The following is a 19239-nucleotide window of genomic DNA, read 5'->3' on the forward strand; positions in this document are numbered from 1 at the left end:
GCTGTCCCATTCCGGATGTTTTGTTACAACCCCCCAGAGGGGGAGGAAGCAACAGGTGTCATTACAGGATATTTTATGTTCTACGTCACTGAAATTGGACGCAAAGTTTACTGCAATAACTTTCGTGGCATTTAACTTATGAATGTAAATTAATGAGATACCAGCAAATTTTCCGGCATACTTTACTTTCAAAGCTGGTCCATAAGCTTTTAGAAATTCTTTTAATCTACGTCTTCGAATGATCGGGGTTTTTAGGATTGTTTGAAGATGTAGAAATGAGTGAAGTATTACAAATTTCTCTTAATTATAGCGTATGTTATAATAATCTTTATACAGTAATAGTAAAAAAAGAATAACATTAAGAAGAATAAGGTAGCAGGTGTCACTATAAAAATAAATATACTGAATTGGAAATGGGCGGGGCACCTGGAATAGAAAAGTGTTAAACTGGTGCACAAGGTACTCGCAAAAGAGGAAGACAATTTAGAAAGTAGACCTGATTCAGGAAACTTCATGGGATTACATGGCAGAGAGTGGCACAGTGCAGTCAGAAATAGGACAGACAGATATCTAGAACTAAATGGAATGATAGAAATATAAATGTATTTAAATGTAAAGCATCTGATATCAAAGGGTTTTATTACTATTATTAATTGTGAAAAGCCGCAGTGAATTATTAGCTAAATTGATCTCGGCACATATCAGGTTACAAACACTTTAGCCAATGGCCTAAAATCATTACACGACGATGTGGCGAAATTACAGAGCAATTTCTTAACAGGTGCCTTGTATCGGCGGTTATTCGCGTAACTGAAAACGATTTCTGACGTATGCAAACTTATTATATTATTATATTAGCCATAATTTACCAAGTTAGGATGTGCACAGCATCCCCACATCTCCACAGATTACTTCACTTCACGGCAACTGTAAGTTTGAAGTACTACGAACAACTAATGTCTGGCCAGAGGTAACCATTCTCAGTCTGCCTAAAATGTAGCAAAGGCAGACGAGCGTACGGGACGCCCAAAAAAGCCCATGGATGTTGTACGTTGACGGCCTTTGAGTTAATAGTATTTATTAGGTCCAGTTTGTATCAGTCTTGTGTGCCTACCCGAAAAAATATTTTCACCCGAGTCTAACCCAAAAAATCCAGACTACACGTAAAGCTACCCCAGATATAGCTAGATTAATAGCTATTTAATAGATTCTATAGTAGTTAATAAGTTGCGGTTTAGATTACATTTTGTTACGCGAATAATACCATTGCGCACACGCATCAAATCGTGCAGTGTACCTGCGGGGGGTCGGGACGTGTTTCCCATCTGCGCCTTTCGCTTCACCGCTTAGTCTTAGTGATGTGACATTATTACAGATTTTATTCAAACCGTCTTTCACGAGGGATGACTGACGGTAAACAACACAGCGCGTGCGTATCTTCAACTGCCAATAACACTTGTTTTAGAATAAAAGAACATGGCAAACGTCATAAGAAAATTACATATCTTCAAGGCAAAATTCCACCCCGAAATTCGAAACGATCCGTTGTGGAACAACGGCCTTGGAGGTGATACGGATGGTATTTTGTATTCTGCATTGACGTCCGATGATGAAACTCTACTGGTATTAATCTGAACAACTCCTCTGAACACTCTCCATGGACAATGTGGTAGAATAATGCAGAGAGACCCCACATATATCATTGATAATATTTATATTGGACTCTATGGAGTTCTATGCAGGATCTGCAGCCTAAACATCATTCCTCCCGTATTATCGATTATACTGGTATTTATACATCACTAACAGTGTCGCGGTTTTCTATCAATATCGCGTGATATTGCCCTGACGAGTCACGGCTGCGGTGTTCGATAAAATCTCGCGAACGTGCGTGACCGCATCCTGTCTGCCCTTTCCCCTCCCCCGCGCCCGCCTCCCACGGCGGCGCGGGCGCATCGCGACAACGCTTCCGCCCGCGGGTCCCGCTGACCGCAACATGCAATGTTTTTCCCTTCACTTCGCCTGTATAATGTTACACGCACCTTTTGTCGTTAAAACGGTTAACCGTGTCCTCGGTTATAAATTACAGTTTCTCGCAACGCTAAAAGTTTATTTTACTACGCATTCCATAAGATGTCCTTAAGTATCAACAGTTGTAACGAAATAAATATTTGTCTTGTCCGATCTTCAAAAAATATATTTTTAAAATAAAATATAAATACACAACTATTTTAGGTCTGGGCCTCAGATTTCTATATCTGCTTGATTGTTATTTGTCAATCTAATAGGCAAGTAGGTGTTCAGCCTCCTGACACACGCGATTGACTATTTGGGTCTAAGGCATTCCAAAAAAATCCGGTCGAACGGTGAAAGAAAACATCGTTAGAGCGGATGTTTTTTTTTATTTGTTTATACATGTGTCTTTACTAAGACATCATGGAACATTACGGCCTAGCCTAACTTAAGACTTATAAGTAATTTAAGTTTAACCTAATTTACTTATAAGATTATTTCCAGCGAATGTTAAATGCACACATAGACATAAAGTACATTGGTGCACAGCAAGGAAACAAACCTACGACTTCAGGGATGAGAGTAGCACGCTGAAGCCACTAAACACACTACTCTTAAAGTTTATTATAAGGAACTTTTATACCTAGGACATTATCGTCACATTTACCTACTAATATAACATTTAGGATAATATTGCAACTAACACATATACATAATAACTAACACATAATAACCACATGAATTTATGATTGCCAGCTTAAATAAATAAAGAATTATTTTATAATCGAATCTGAAAACACTATTTCTTCGAAATCTTCAAGAAAATCTGTTTGTAACGCAAATTTAACACATGCAGGCCTAATACAGACATTTTAACATAAAGAAAAGCTAGCTTATTTACATTTTAAGTTATTTATCTCATAAATACTAAGTCACATTAGTACTAAAAGAATCCGATTATATAAAAAGTTATTACTGGGAAAAGCTATGGCAGAAAAATAATGAGTGAACGCACCTGCAGTGTATCCGCGGCCCTTGACGTGATCGTAAATAGGTCGTAAATCGATCAAGCCCCACGAAAGGTTTACGGTTCACTGCGACTCAAACCAAGGGACTTTTTCTATGGTTACCCACATAACCTGCGCTTTTAATAGCCATTAGAAAACGACTCGTTCAAATGCCAGTGTGCCTCTTTAAATATAGTTAATTGATCATTTCAACACAAAAGCCTGATTGTAACAGGCGTATTAACGACTTATGTTATATTGTTTTAAATTGTGTTAAATCAGACGTAGTAATTATAAGAATTGTTTGGTATGTCACATGACATGGACACACTAGAGCCAAGGCAACTACAATAGACTATAGAACACGATCGTAACAATTATTATTATCTTTTTACCTTCAGTACACTGTATATAACTTACTTTGAGGCCAATTAGAGAATTAAGATAATATTTCGTAAGTTCCGGTACTATGTACGGAAAAAATACTTTGTTTATTTGTTCACCTTGGAGAATGTCATGTTTATTAAAATTTTATTGCAAAGCTTTATATTTACGTACCTTTTGATTCTAAAAGTTTTAAAAATTTTCTCAACTGAAATGAGCAAACGTAGTCTTTAAATAACGTAGTGACAGAACAAACCTGACAAAAATAAGCAAATTAAAACGGAAAGCAAAAGAAGCAAATACTGTCAAAACACACGAGCTCAATAAGCCTGCACTCGGTGCGCGGAATTCTTAAAAGCGGTCGCATCGTCTCGCGGGAGTCGCATATTTTTTACTCCAGGTCAACCCCCCATCGTTGACGGGAGATCCACCCCACGTGGGACGGGTGGAGTTAATTAGTCGCGAACGCGGTCCGGCTCTACTCCATCTAAGTTGTTTCCTTCTTTATTTGCCCACTTGATACCGATGTGGGGATTCGGACGATAGTAAAATAAGGATTATGCTAGAGCCTTTTAAATCTGCCTTAAACTAATGGGTAGTAAAAAGTCAGTATTGCGGTAATGTCACGAGAAACAGTGGCTAAAAGTTATCTTTGTCCAACATGCCTACATTATTAGACAAATTTAGCGTTAACGATTTTAATTCTGTATTGGTCAACTACGTTTGCAATTTAAATAATATAATATTATATATGAAAGTGTTATGTTTCTGGAAACAGTATGTTATTCATATAAAAAAATCAGATTTCTGTATCGGTTTCATGATAATTTGTCAATCTAATAGTAGGTGATCAGCCTCCTGTGCCTAACACACGCCAACTTTTTGAGTCAAAGGCAAGCCGGTTTCCTCACGATCTTTTCCTTCACCGTTCGAGCGAATGTTAAAATGCGCACATATAAATAAAAGTCCATTAACCTACGACCTGGGAGTTGTACGCTGAAGCCACTCGGCCAACACTACTTACAAACACTAATTATAATATTTGAAACATGGTGAATGAATCTACCCTTTCAAGTGACACAGCAAACGGTCGACAAATACCACTTCCCGAGTTCTAAATAGTCAAAGGCTATGCTCGCGTGCTTTAATAGAATATTTAACAAGCGTGCACTATTCAAATATAATAAGCAAACTTCAACTAGCAGTAAGGAGATTCCCAAAGCTCGGATACAACTCGAACGCGTGTTTTGCAATTACGTCGAGCGATGTCCCTGCGGGGTCGAGCGGACCCGCGCTAATGAAGGCGAATATCTTCAAAGGGGTCCGAGTGGCCGCTCGCCCGCGGCTATGTTGAATCTTTAAACGGGTCGCGCTGGGAGGGTTCAACGGAAGACTATATTGGTGATAGTTTCTGTTATAGTTATATATTAGTTCTTAGAAATTATTTAGAAAACAAATAAAATAAACTTGACAGTCTTGGTTCTATTGTATTTACTAGGAATTTCCAAAATTATACCAAAATCGATTCTCAGTCTAAAACTGGCCAAGCATTAACAACCTGTAGATAGTACCGGTAACCACGGAGCTGATACTTTTCTCTCAAAAGAATAAGTATAGCAATACAGCAAGGAAATGCTGCCAGTATAAAAGGTACTGCCACAGGGAACCAAACGTTTTAAATTTGTTGTAATTTTCTATTTATACATTTTTTACTATTATTATTATGACTATAAGTATTAGCAAACACTGTATAGTTGTGTGTTGAAAATAAATGTATATTACCCACTATCTACTATATTTTAGTAGAAATGTTTTCTTTATTAATTTGTTACTTGTAAGTGTCTGGGGTGAGAGATTAATCACAATCTTTCCACTGGACTTCAAACCCTTTGTCTTACTCCCTTTGAACAGTCCAGGTCATTTTAATATCACTGTTCACTCGCGAATATCTTAAATGTCTTTGTTGGAAAGTCAGTCCTGGATTAAGCTTTGTGTTGTATATTTCACGGTTTTTCGTTTAGTAATAAGAAACCCGTAAATTACGAATTAACATAATATGAAGCAAATTAATATGAACGAAATTAAATAAGATTCCTTATTTTTCTAAAAATATTGTTATAACCTCCAAATAGTTTCAGTCTTATTAATTTCACTGCCACTATGTAATTAATTTGATACATAAAGTAAATTCCCAATAAATGAAATGGAACGGATACGGTCTTGTACCTAAAGCTCATTGCTTACTTAAAACAATATTTAACTAACAAAAAGATTATTTAACGAGAAAAAATATATTTTCTGTGTTGCATCGTTTTTTTAAATATATACATAAATTAAGATTCCTATTATATTTAACCGATAGTAATAAAATATAGAGATTTTCAGAGATTAATTACACGACTATCCCCTATGCTTTATTCTACGTCTATTCGTAAGAAAAATGTCATAGACACTAGAGCATAGAATAAATACCCTATTTCAGTCTCTGGTAGATGACGTCACCAGGTGTCGAGTGCTATGAAGTGGCGTCGAATGCTGATGAGAGGCTTTCGCCACTCAGACAAGCTACGTGGATAGACACCTAGAGACTTCCTTTGTGAGGTCGAATTGATTACGAATTCTTCGAATAAAACTTTAATCTATATATCTGTGTATTGTCTTTTGTAACTTACTTTCCTTATTTGTCGCTTGATAGATTATTATTATTTATATATATTATATGTTAAAAAAATATTAGCAATCGTGGTTGAGAGACCCGTGTATGTTAATATAGTGTTTTAATGACAAATTAATTAGGTTATTTTTCATACTTAGTTAAGGTTGGACAATAGTATCCTGTATATGTAAAAATGTAATGTAAAAAAACACAAAAACACGCAATACTCGCCGAGCGAGATTGCTTATCTTGCCGAAGCCGCGTACAAATTATTTGAAGAAGTCTATTAAGTATGACGGTGTGCAATTATTTAATCAATTACCTTCTAATGGCAGTATTAGCGTGTTAACCAATGCAAAAGGGCATTAAAGATACATATCAGAATGAGCCTAGTATACTAAAATTGGGACGGCTGATAATGATGTGTATCTTGTTCATATATATTAAGTTTCTCATGTAAATAATAATACATTTATTGTTATGAGAAATAATAATTAATAAAAAATAATATTAATTATGTGGTTGTCTGGAAGACATTGCCCTAAAGCGATCAGACCGCCAGTTGCCCTCCTTTTTTAAACTTAAAAAAAAAATCATTTCTACTGTATTTCTGTAATAAATAAAATGTTTTGTCACGAATTTTCTCATAATAACGAGTAGCACAAAGTAGGTGATCAGCCCCCTGTGTCCGATATACGTGGTCGATTTTGGGTCTAAAGTATGTTGTTGTTTTCCTCAATATTTTTAGCTTGCTTGTCTCTTTGGGTACTTTAAAAATATTATCCAGACAGTGTTTTGTTTAAATTTATCTTACAATGTCAATATTTCACCCAGACTAAGGTGTAAGTATTGTGACATCACGTTTTTCATTTGCAAGGGGGTCTGTTTACATCCCTTGCGTATTCGTGATCGATACGTCGCCCAGGGGCGCGTCAATTTGCCCTTCGCCTCGTCAGCGCTAAATTATCCTGACATCTTTAAATGGAATTCCGCGGGCCGCGTCCGATGGCCAACACGTTTTTGTAGGGCGGTGTTTATACGAAAATAATATGTATACTGAATCAGTTTTACTACAATTCTGCTGTTTAAATTGTGAGCCTGAGCTATGTTTTAGTTACAACAGTAATTATATCTGTGTAATATTAATGAAAGTAGCCACTGAACAAAACAATAATTCTCTCTCTATAAAAACAATATTAAGAGGAAACATTTGTATTCTTGTAAGTTTTCAACTAATAATGTCCAGCCGTGAAAATCCGGGACAGGTAGCTAATATTTTATAATTTTGCATTTTTACATTTGCAGAGCAGTGATGGCCCAGTGGCATGAGTATGCCATCATCCTTGAGGTTGTACTTTCGAACCCCGGCTGTGCACCAATGGAGTTTTCTGTGCGCATTTAACACTCTCGTTTTCTCAACATCCTAAGGAAAACAGGATACCTAAGCCCCCGATAACAACAGCGTGTGTCACGTGGTCACCTACTTGCCTATTAGGAAATAATGTGTCTGGATTTTTTCTTCCATACGCTGCAGTAATAAGTATAATTTTCACATCTTTGATACGAATGCGTTTAATGTTTGGTTAGAATACTTGAACCTATGTTATTTTATGGACGATTATTTGTCAATTATCAATACTATACCATTCATCAATTCGATACCATTACATAGACAAATCTTAACCAATCTGAATACATGCAGCATACGTTCAAATAAGAGTAAAACTGTGACAACGCCCTTAGGGTTTTCCAAATGTACAGAGGATTTTCAGGACAACGTCCTAAGCTCGGGTCCCTCGACGGTGGCACGATACGGCACCTGGCCCCCGCCGTTGGCACAATGGAGTTTCGAGAACATACTGCTATATACAAGATATATAATAGGTCAACTCAGTTCAAATAGTTACTCGTGTCTGTAATCGTATAAAAGTAATACTGTATATCTTATTTGTGGGCACGATTGTGGAACACAAAATTAGTATACGATTTCATTTTTATATAATGGTAAATGGGCCTCATTTGATGTTAAGAGGTTGTCAAATCAACATGTTATTTTTTGTGTATGTTTAAGCATCCGCCATCAGTGGAACGATCTGAATGATTTTAATATATATATTTAATTTATTTTCAAATCGGTTTACATATTTAAATTCATATTATATTTCGAACAGGTTACTTATCTAGATTTACAATTAATTGTGCGTCGCAAAAAAATAATTATTTAATTAAACCGATAAGTCCAAATAATACTTTTTATGTTTATATATATATGTGTGTAGTATAAGCCTCAAATTGTTTAGAATAAATAAATTAACAAATTCAGTGCACACTCTATATAACGATACAAAAGGGATTGTGTATTTCATGTTGTTGTTAAATAGAGAGAAGAAAAACGTATTGATATTCCATGACTCCTACTGATTAGCCATGGTCAACAACAGCAAGCAATCCCAATTTGCAAACAAAAGAACGAATTTCTTGGGAAGTTCGTATGCATCATGCCAGTCAAGTTTATTGCGGGCTGGGATAATAAAGCGACAAAAGAACGTACACAGCTGCGCAGTTTTCACTAATTTTAGCAACTTAAAAAGTGCTTCATTACTCAATTATTGTCGTTATCAAGAGTGGGTGTAATACTATATGTATTGAGTGTATCATTGTATGGAAGACAAGCTAAACCAACCAAAGCTAATTCATTTCGACGCATTACTTACGTCGTTAAATTGACGGACGTTACATGGAGTTTACATTGTATTTGAATCTTTATATCGAATAATAAAGTCTAAAATATATAATCTCATTAATCTGCTAGATTATTGAATCCGTCCATCAACGTGTAGCAAATCGAAGACATCTCGAATTAGGCTATTGCAGTGAATGTATAATCGAGTTAGCCCCAGCCCCGGGGTGGCGTAACGAGCGCACGCGACGCGACGCCATCTTAATGACCCGCGCCCACGCCACGTCCGTCGGGCGGCGATTCCGTTCCAAATCACTAGCGATATAGGCGGTTTATGTAGTGCGACGTGACTACCAGACATATTATAGATGTATATCTTACGTATTATATGTCTACAGTTTCTTCACTTGCGTAATAATAATTCTTAATTGCTGTTTGCTCTATGAGCGACGCGGCTACAAAACACTAAGCAGAATGTAAGTACACAGCGATGTTCTGAGAATGGAAAGTTTTATCTGTGTATCTCTAGAAGATAGATAGAAGTCGAAGCTTACTTAAGAAGGTATTATACAATATTTTAATCGATATAGAAAGGTTTGGTGAAGACTTAATACTTATTGCAGGCAACAAAACCATAAACATTACTAAACATTATTTGTGTTACACTTCAGATGAGTTGACAGAAACGGAAACTTGATGAATATCGAAAAAATAATAATGAAAAAGAAATGAAATATGTTTAAGTTTTATATGTCTTTTACCTTAAACAATAATCTGTGTTGTATAATATCACTTTAAGTACCACTTTTATAAATATCTAACAAGATTTTTAATTAGCTTTTATATATATAAATGGCATGTCGTACAGTGTATAAGTATCCTTAACACACGTCACTAGCATTGGACCGGGATTATCAGGGCGAGGCAGGAGCCGTAATCACCAGCCACGGTGACCACTCACGCGTAAATTACGTGCTTCAAGCCTGCGACTAACCCGTAAAAAACACACGACTTTGGCTTTCCACGAAATTACTAGTAGATTGGCAAGAGGAATGGGAAATCTAAATGTTGTTTTTTACGGCTCTAAGCTTTAAGAAAATATGTATTATTGATGACCAGTAATTATTAATTAAATATGCTTAGAGTTTTGATACAATTATAATGTCTTTCGAGTCATCAAAAAGAGAAAACTTTTATCAAGCAAGGTCTCTCTTTGAGGTCCTTAACCGAAAAGTTAATTAAGTTTCCGTTGCTACAGACTATAGATAGACGGATAATTCGATTCCTTGCGCAGTAGGTGCCCGCCTTTATTAAACATCTGGACGACATTATCTCGCGACGGCAGCGCGACGCCAGCCAAATCCAATAAACGCAATCGCGTAATAACAATCGTGAGCGTTTATCGGACGCGCGTAAATTATGCACGTTTTCTTCCACCGTTTCTACGTCAGGCAATATAGGATCTTAGCCGTTGGACATAGAGGCAGTATTGGCTTAGGAGTTTTGTGAAGCTAAACCTGATCCCACCCCACCTCCCTACTTAAGGGTCGTACAGCTCTCACTTGACTGGTGCTGTGGTGTACACTTCTCACATGGATTGTAATATATTCATAAGAGGTGATGAATAATCAGCTGATCACTTGGTTGTCTGCTTACCTAATAGAGCTTTTAAAGAAAAATATTGATAGGAAAAAAACCTCTTTTCTCGGCTTTGAAAAGGTATTTTTACCATGGTTTCAGTATTATTTCCATACAAATAGTAACCAGGGTTACAAAAAATGTACTAATTTAAGACCATAAACACTTTCTATATACACTGAGATGCTTATTTTTTTTGTATTTAATAAAAAAGAAAAAATACATTATTTAGGTACGTTTTGTGTTCATATCTATCGTGGTTAGCAAAAAAGCGAGTGACCTCTGCCACACATTGTCACATATATGCAGACAACGACTTATCTCATATTTCGGCCACACAGTGCGCGAGGTGATGAGAACTTGGATAAACTGGTCTTGGCAACACATTTGCTTACTGTCCACGATGCCCAGTTATTAACTACCGACAGAAGAGAAGAGAAAACAAAGCCTGCCTCTAGCAGGCTGAGTAATCCTTTCTCTAAACTATTTTCATATACCAATTATAGTTCTATTTTTGAATTCGCAGTGTCGCGTGCACTGTTATCACGGCCTCATTTATTTGCAGATGCTGTTAATGAGATTCATCGTTCAGCATAATTCTTTGGCCGACACTCAAAAGCCATTGATCGTGTTAACTGTTTGTTTGTATGCTGTTGTGTGAATTGTTAAATTATTCAAACGTTGGTACTCATTCATTGACTTTATTTGTTTGGACATATAAAAGGTTACGCCATATAAACTCCATTCGCGATTCTGACTACAGCACTTCTTTAATTGACCAGAGTTCTGTTGAAAAAACATGCCAATCCAAACATTCAAATCTGTATTTTAAGGCATCTTACTCGTACATCAGCAAACCACACAGAAAAGTAATTCTTCTATGGTCGGCTCAATACGCTATGCGGGACGGGTGATATTCAGAATGGAAACTCAGCGCTAACATTTTCTATGCAAAATTTCAAAGACATTTAAAACCTCCTTCGAATTTTGTAAAAAGAATTTACACACAGCTGTTTATTGTCTATGCGAGTGACGTCAGAGCAGTAAAGCCAGCAAGCCGATGGTAATATCGATAATGGTAAGTCGGGAGCGCTGTTCGCCCACTCGCCTGCAGCTCGCATGTGCGTCGTAAACTCGTAATCCGTATAATTCACGGGCCTAGCGTATACGTGCAATTTACATAGGGCTGTCAAAACATTAGCATTATCAAAAATAACAATGTTGATAATTTTAGATATACTTATTATACGCGAGCAACTCAAATTTAAAAGATGTCCGCATGCAAAGGCTTTTAAACCAAAACTCTCAAACCCGGCAATAGTAATATTTCCCTAAATATCTGACAATTAGAAGTCTAAGTATGTATGGAATATACGCGTAAATGTTTTACTTCTTAGATTGTATTTTATTGACAGCAATGTGTTTAAAGTTACTTCGTAATAGTTTAATTTTACGAGCACTTTACTACAAAAAAGATTTTTTTACGTAGATTTTGTAAATGATTTAACTAATTAAAGGTATCAAAATTTTACGAGCCATTTTGCTCACTAAACCTGAGCACTGAGAGTATAGCCAGACATAGTTACATCATAACATAGGATTTAATACAATCGATCAGCATAATTTTGTTGCACGTGAGTATATAGATTGAATATAATATTCTCTTGTCTAATCCAGGAACCGTACAAGTTTTAAATAAAAAAATAATAGTTGCGTACAACCCTAAGGTTGTCGGGGGGACAACCGGGCGGCGCCTTGACAGCGCAGCGCCGTTAATTCCTGAACGCTCCTCGCGAACGATTGACAACGCGCTCGGAATTTATCGACGCGCACACTCGCCGCTAGGGATGTACCCTTATTACGTTATTCTAATATCGATAACGCTTGGCAATGGTTGTCATTGCGATAAGATTGCGCAAAGCCTTACAAATATAACAGACGTAGGGGACACTAAATAAGTTAAAGTGGAAATGAGCAAACGATCACATTGCTCGTATTTGTGGTTACAAATGGGTCAAAAAGACCTTTACTTGTAATGGTCCAGTGTTAAGACGAGGCGCTCAACAGTAACTTGGACAGATCACAAAAAAGACATAACGGAAATAATAACAAGGGTAAACAAACTGGAAACAACTATCGCATACTTGAAGCTAATATGAGCCCTTTAGTTTTTACCACAATCATAAATTAAGATTTAATAATCTAGTTTCCGATAAAGCCCAATAACACAAAACAACACACGTTACTTAGATTTACGAACTCTTCAATAAGTCAAGTTAGTTTCTTCTTAATCCAGCGTCGCAACCCGTTATTTAATCTAAGTCATCATGTTTTAAACAATTAAAGTCAGTTGTTACCTACCTTCAAACTAATTGTTTCATTTAACGTATATCTCAACATAACCATACAACAACCGCGACCGAACTTAATTCCAGGAAATATTTGAAAATAGTAGCGAAGGAAAGAGACAAACCAAAGTATTTGGAGGAAGCCTTCATTCCTTTGGAGGTTGTATACTAATATAAATATAATGTGATCCTTATTATACTCCTTTCGCCATCGCAATCTATTTCATGCTATTACTATTTCATGCATAACTTCTCGCGTCCAACTTCGATCACCTATTGTTTCGATGTCCTGAACAACTCGGTCTACCGGGTTTTCTCTTGTCTACCGTGAGAGTTTAGTAAGGCAGGGTTCTAGTGTCCATTTAGTGTGTACACCCCAACATATTGAGCCTGCTGCATTTGAATTGGGCGATGTTGTCGCCGTCATTAAAGTTGCAAATTGAAGTGAATACGCCAAATACTATCATGGCATACAGGGCAAACATCATCAATAAATAAAAGTTACACGCACAGTTTATAAAGTGAAGGAGGTTTTATTGTGAAATGAATAATCTGTGAAGATAAATAAACAGAAAAATCACAAGGTGTGTACGCATTTAAACAAACGAAAGTGAAGTAAGAACATTAAAATATAAACTACCGATATCCCTAGAATCGCATCACTACCGCGTCTCGCTCCGTTCGCTATACCGCTGGGTACATGCCGCTATGTGCCGCCTAAGTAAATGGCTCTGACCTAGCCGGCTTGCTTGTTGAAATATCTAGCCAAAATACTCGCTGCCTTCCTTCGACAGCGTTCGCGTGATATCGAACAGTGATTTATACCGAGCTACGTCTGAGGGCTGGCCAATATCGCTTGCCTACATATTGTAGGACTAGTTTTGTCGTTGTAGGCAGAGAAACAAATACCTTTCTTAAGATTAAAGCTTTAAAAGGTCAAAAGGAGTCATGACAATTTTAATTACAAATAACACGGTACCGGAAAAAATACAGTCAACTAACTAGTTTTTAACATTAAAAAACCACAGTTTAATAATAGCAAGTAGCTACACTATATAAATACCAATGTTATACATACAATATATATATAGTACTACATATTATTGTATATGTATATATATATATATATATATATATATATATATATATATATATATATACTACTATATATACTAACAATATTTCTATCAGGCCTTACTTGAAGTTCAGGCTAATGATCCGTTCACTGTAGGCTTTAATATATAAACTTTTTGGGATTTCATTGATATTTTTCTTAAGTTATGAATTAGATAGGCCACATACCTATTTAAATAGGCCTCACAAATCAGTGCATTTCCAATTGTAGGTATATAAAAAAAAATGTGTGCGTGTACTAGTGTACACACGAAAGAAGTGAAACTTCTTTATGACCTTATTTTTCGAAAAATTGATCTCCTATATCAAATTTACAGAAATTGGTTAAATAAAGTTAAATTAGATAAAGTATAACAAAAGGCTTTTATTATCATAGACATGAATACAAAAATACAATTATTTCACCTTATTACTACTAAGATGATTACATTAATTTCATTAATTGTGATAGAATTATTACTATCATTGTTATCGTTATTATATATTTTTGTTATTAATGGCCTCGAATCTCTTCGAATCAACCGTGGTAGGGACAAGAAAAAGATGGCGCGTAACAGAAAAATGTGACGAGTAACCGAAAAATTTTATTTCAACAATAATGAAGTTTCACTTCAAAAGCCCAAGTTTCTTGCAATAACAACTGCTTCCATGTCTTTTCTTAGTGAATTAATTACAAATGATTATATTTATACTAAATAATACAAACGAGTCAAAGCCACAACTATGACCTATCCCGTGGTATTACAAATCCTAACGAAAGACCACACGGGATTCGCCTAATGTCTTCATTTGTATTCAGATTTACCTACGTAGATAGCACGTGTGGACTCTACCTAACTACGCATTTAGCTGTCCATGGAATTCTAGCTCTTATTCATTTGATATAAAGACGAAAATTGCGTAAAGTGAAAGGTCAGCTATATTTTGTACCGCTATTGGCTTATTTAGTTGGTCGCACGTTACAAACGCGTGTCCCGAAGGTCTAATTATGTATCAATTCTTGATGATTATTGATCTTAAAGGCTTCTAGTGGGTTCTAAAACGCAAGCTTGATAACTGATAATGAAGATGACTAATACCCGGACTTTTGAAAATTCAAAGGTATTGATTGGATTGGACACGATTTTTTCAAAAGAAATTTCCTACCTATGTTCTAATGAATACTTATACGATATAGACCCAAATTAAATTAAAAAATAACTACAAAATAGAGATCTGAAGCCAAGACCAAGGGTTGTAGCGCCATGTTTTGGAAAAACTATGTCCTCAAAGGACTAATGCGGCCATTCAAACATCATCCTTAATTTATTAAAAACATTAAAATATCGATGTCATAAAAGATATGCTTTCTATATAGCAACTTGCGAAAGTTTAAAATTATTTGTTTTTTAAATACCAAAGTCATTTAAGTCTTAGTCTTAGTCTTTTAAGTCTAGAAGTGTACAATAAGAAAAAGTTTCTATGCCTAAAATCAACTAAATTGCTTGTGATTGAACGTAATCAGCCAAACAGATAATAATTTAATTAAAGACCCGGTATTATTACAAAGTACTTAAATAGGGAACATTTATAAATGAATGATAACACATAAAACAGTCTGTGATTCCAGACGGGCTCTCCTCATAATAGGGCTGTCTCTTCATATTATATTTAAATAATATTTATTTTAAAAACTGGTTTGTAGAAAAACATCTTACATCTAGTAACAACAATCGAATTGTGTACGATTTCACGGGAAAACGTGTTTTATATCCTTTATTACTAATATAATATTTTAGGCTATAAACATACAATATTTATATATAAATTATAACATAATGAACAATTTTTGAGCTCACGAAAGTATTGTGAAGTATAAGAGGTCAATTTCAATTATTTTTATTGGCTGACTTATTCTAGGAATAGCAAAGTTAGAGCCTAGGATCGTTCTGCTAAAGGGAATGGCGAAAGGATTTCTTTTTTGAGAGCAAATACTATTGCTATTCTATCAAAGCTGTTCAAACACGTCTCACAAAAACAGAGGTACATAAAACTTACAATTTATGTTACATTGCTCTTTTTATACACACTCCAAAGAGCATACATATTACAATAGTACATCTCGTTGATTGGCCTAAAACGAATTAAAAATAAATACTTCTTATTCTATTTTAATGAAAATTTGAATTCCTAAACTGATCATAATATTTCTCCATTTAAATAAAACAATATTTTTACTTATCATTAAAAAATCCAACACTTCCTTAACTATACGACTTCTTCGAAGGATGGCATAATAATAGATCTATTGTGATAATAAAATAAATCGTAGAAAATTTAAAATTACTACAAATAAATGAATAATAATATTTCCATTGGATTATCTGCAGTCCACATGAAATAAACTGAAAATATAAATGTGCCAGCCCTAGGCGGCTTATTATATAACAGTTCAACTTTGACCTACTTCGAGAGAGGCAACTTTTAACGACAACAACTTTTCCTTTTACACGTAAAATTGATATTTTTGTTCACAAATTAATAAGTCGTTTATTGGCTTATGCGTTTTGTGTGACATGCTTATTCATTAATTATTCTACGTGTTATCTATAGAATAGATCAATAATTCAACGTACTAACGAATCAGTAAAATATGAATTCATTTGAAATTAAACAATTAACTTTCATACTTGACAGATGTCAGATGTCAGACAGTATGCAAACGTATATATATATAAATATATATATATATATATTATTTAGGATAATATTGTAACCAACAAAAGATTGTGTTGCTTGAATAAATAAATTATTAAACACTATATGTTTATGGTACTTTGAAGTTTGGTCTTCGGACAATAAGAAGAGTAAACAAAGAACGCTGTTACGAAACAAAACATTGGATCCGCGAAAAGCGGCTTTCAATTTCTTTCATCTGCATAACAACCCCGAATAATGATTAGGAGTCTGAGATCGGCCTCTCGGTATTAATTACGTAGCCTGAGGCGTGTGCTCGGTATATAGGCTCGAATTTCCGGGCACATACCTATCGTATACGTGGGCAACGTCTCGCGTCCCACCCGGCCCCTTCTTCTCCCCGTGGGGGCTCCCCCGTCTAATTGACGCCGTGCCGGACGCGACAGGCGCCCGCGGGGTTGTACTATGCCTTCCGGAGTGCTCCCGATTTACAACATCAGCCGATAATCTTTTCTTGATGACGCAGCCCTGACGATCTAATGTTCGGACGTGGGAAAAACGGAGCAGAACTTTAATATTGGATGTTTTGTTTATTGTCTAGGACTTATAATTAAATGAGTTATATATTTACAGAAATACCCTTAAGGTAATGTAAATGTGGTTGTTTAGAGTTTTAGAATTTCTATTTGTTTATATGTATTATGCAAAAACTACGGTATGGCGTGTGTGAGGTACATAGATACTATCTGAACTTCCAGGTTCGACACGTGGCAAATATATTGAGTATTTGGACTTTTGTTCCCAAATTTGCTTGCGTTTCACGATTCCTTAGAGTCGTATTTTAATGTGTCAATCTATTACATGCAGTATACTTTAAGACATCAATTAATTTGCCAAATTATCGCCTGAGCGAGCTATTGAAACCTGGCCATTCATTTTTCCATTTTGATTTGTCTCTACGTGAGGGATCTATTTGGGGTTGATGTAAATTGAAGACATTTTAAGCATCAATTATTAGTTAAAGTTAATTCTTCATTATTCTAAATTTTAATTATAGGCATTATTGTAATACAAGAAAACATGTAACGACAAAGAGAAAGACCTACAAATATGCACTTTATAATTTTAACATTTGTTAAAAAAACAATTCGATTTGAATTGAAATGAACTTTCCGTTCAACCAAACGAATTGTCTTTCGATTTAAAATTTAAAGATATTTATTTCTAATTAAGAACATTAACTAAATAATACATATAGTTTATATATAATTGATTATATAAAATAAGCTACATTATTTCCCAACCTATGTACATAGCTGGAAACGCCGAGCACTTATATTCAAACCGTATCGTGTAATCAATCCAAGGGATACATGTCGCGGGTCTCACACGCGGCATCGTAAATCAATATCGACGGACCCTTATTAATTAGTGCGTTCGTTACGCGGATAATGCCCCCACCGCTCTCGGCCCCGTTGACCCCTCGATTCAACCGATGAGTGTTTTTAATTAGAACCAGGCACTGTTGACACCTTTCATGAGGCATTTGCGAGATATCTCTATGGCAAGCTTATATCGTTAAAATCTTGAATATTTTTCCAAATCAAAACCATTTATCAATGGAAGAATGTACACGTGTGAACGTCGGGAAAAAGTTCTTCTAAATTTACATTTACGGCCAGTTCTTAAATCAAAGGGATTTAATGGACCGGAAGAACTGACTGAACTCTACGTCAGTAAGAAAAGAAAGAGAAACTCTCATCTTCTAAATCGCCTAGGTTTTCTCTTTAACAGTAGTGCTTAATTAAGAATTAGAGATTACTTATATTAAGATTTAAATTAGTTCAACAAATATCAGTCTTTACCGTGTCATATTATTTATAAAAGGTGCCAAGTTGGGATCACTATGGCTACGGGAGTTTCTATGTGTTACTTTCATCATTCGTCCAATCCTTGAAATATTCTGGCCCGAGAAAATCTGTATCTAATCAAATCAATCTGTTAGGGAGCTATACATTAGGTGCCAATTTACGGGTCTGCCGAAAGTGAAATGGAGGGATCCAATGTAACAAGCTCTCGACTGGAAACCTCAACGCAAAAGGTAACGTGACCGCCGAAAACAGACCTGGCAACGAAGCATCATTATAGAGGTGATGGAGGCTGTAATATATTTGGAATTAGAGAGCCCAGGACCGATCCAGCTGGTTTTCTACGCTGGTTACCCACTACCCCTTGTCAAGGAGTTAAGTAAGTCACCTTGAATATCATTGCATTAAAAAACAATTTCTCTCTGGAACTAAAAAAACTGATAACAAGTCATATTAATGCTAGTTCGCTTTCAAATATATTTAGGTCCAGTGAGAAAAGAGGCAACGACGTCATCGCAGCTCATGGACACTCATTAAAGTGGTCTTGTAAAATATACAGCATTTGTAAGACACCTTGGTGTTATTTAATTAAAAAACGATCATCCCTGTCACTAACCAACACTGTAACTTGCTGACGACTCAAAGCATACTTCCGTATCTCTGTCAGTGCTCAAAGAAAATTTAATTAAACCCCATACCCCTTGCACCGGCCACGAAGCTTTCGGAAAATGTTCTTATCAAAAATCTAGTGTTAATCTGTGATCCGTACTTCATTGACCTAACTCTCATTGGATCTGTCAAAAGGAAACACTTTTGACAGATGACAAATGACCTT

General features: G+C 35.6%; 1 protein-coding gene across 1 annotated transcript in view; it reads right to left on the reverse strand.

Annotated features, from left to right (window-relative positions):
* LOC123720085 (dynein regulatory complex subunit 7) overlaps positions 1 to 19239 on the reverse strand; it is a 105557-nt gene that overhangs the window by 15500 nt on the left and 70818 nt on the right. The window lies entirely within an intron of this gene.

The sequence above is a fragment of the Pieris brassicae genome, chromosome 2 (assembly GCF_905147105.1).
Source record: "Pieris brassicae chromosome 2, ilPieBrab1.1, whole genome shotgun sequence".
NCBI lineage: Eukaryota > Metazoa > Arthropoda > Insecta > Lepidoptera > Pieridae > Pieris > Pieris brassicae.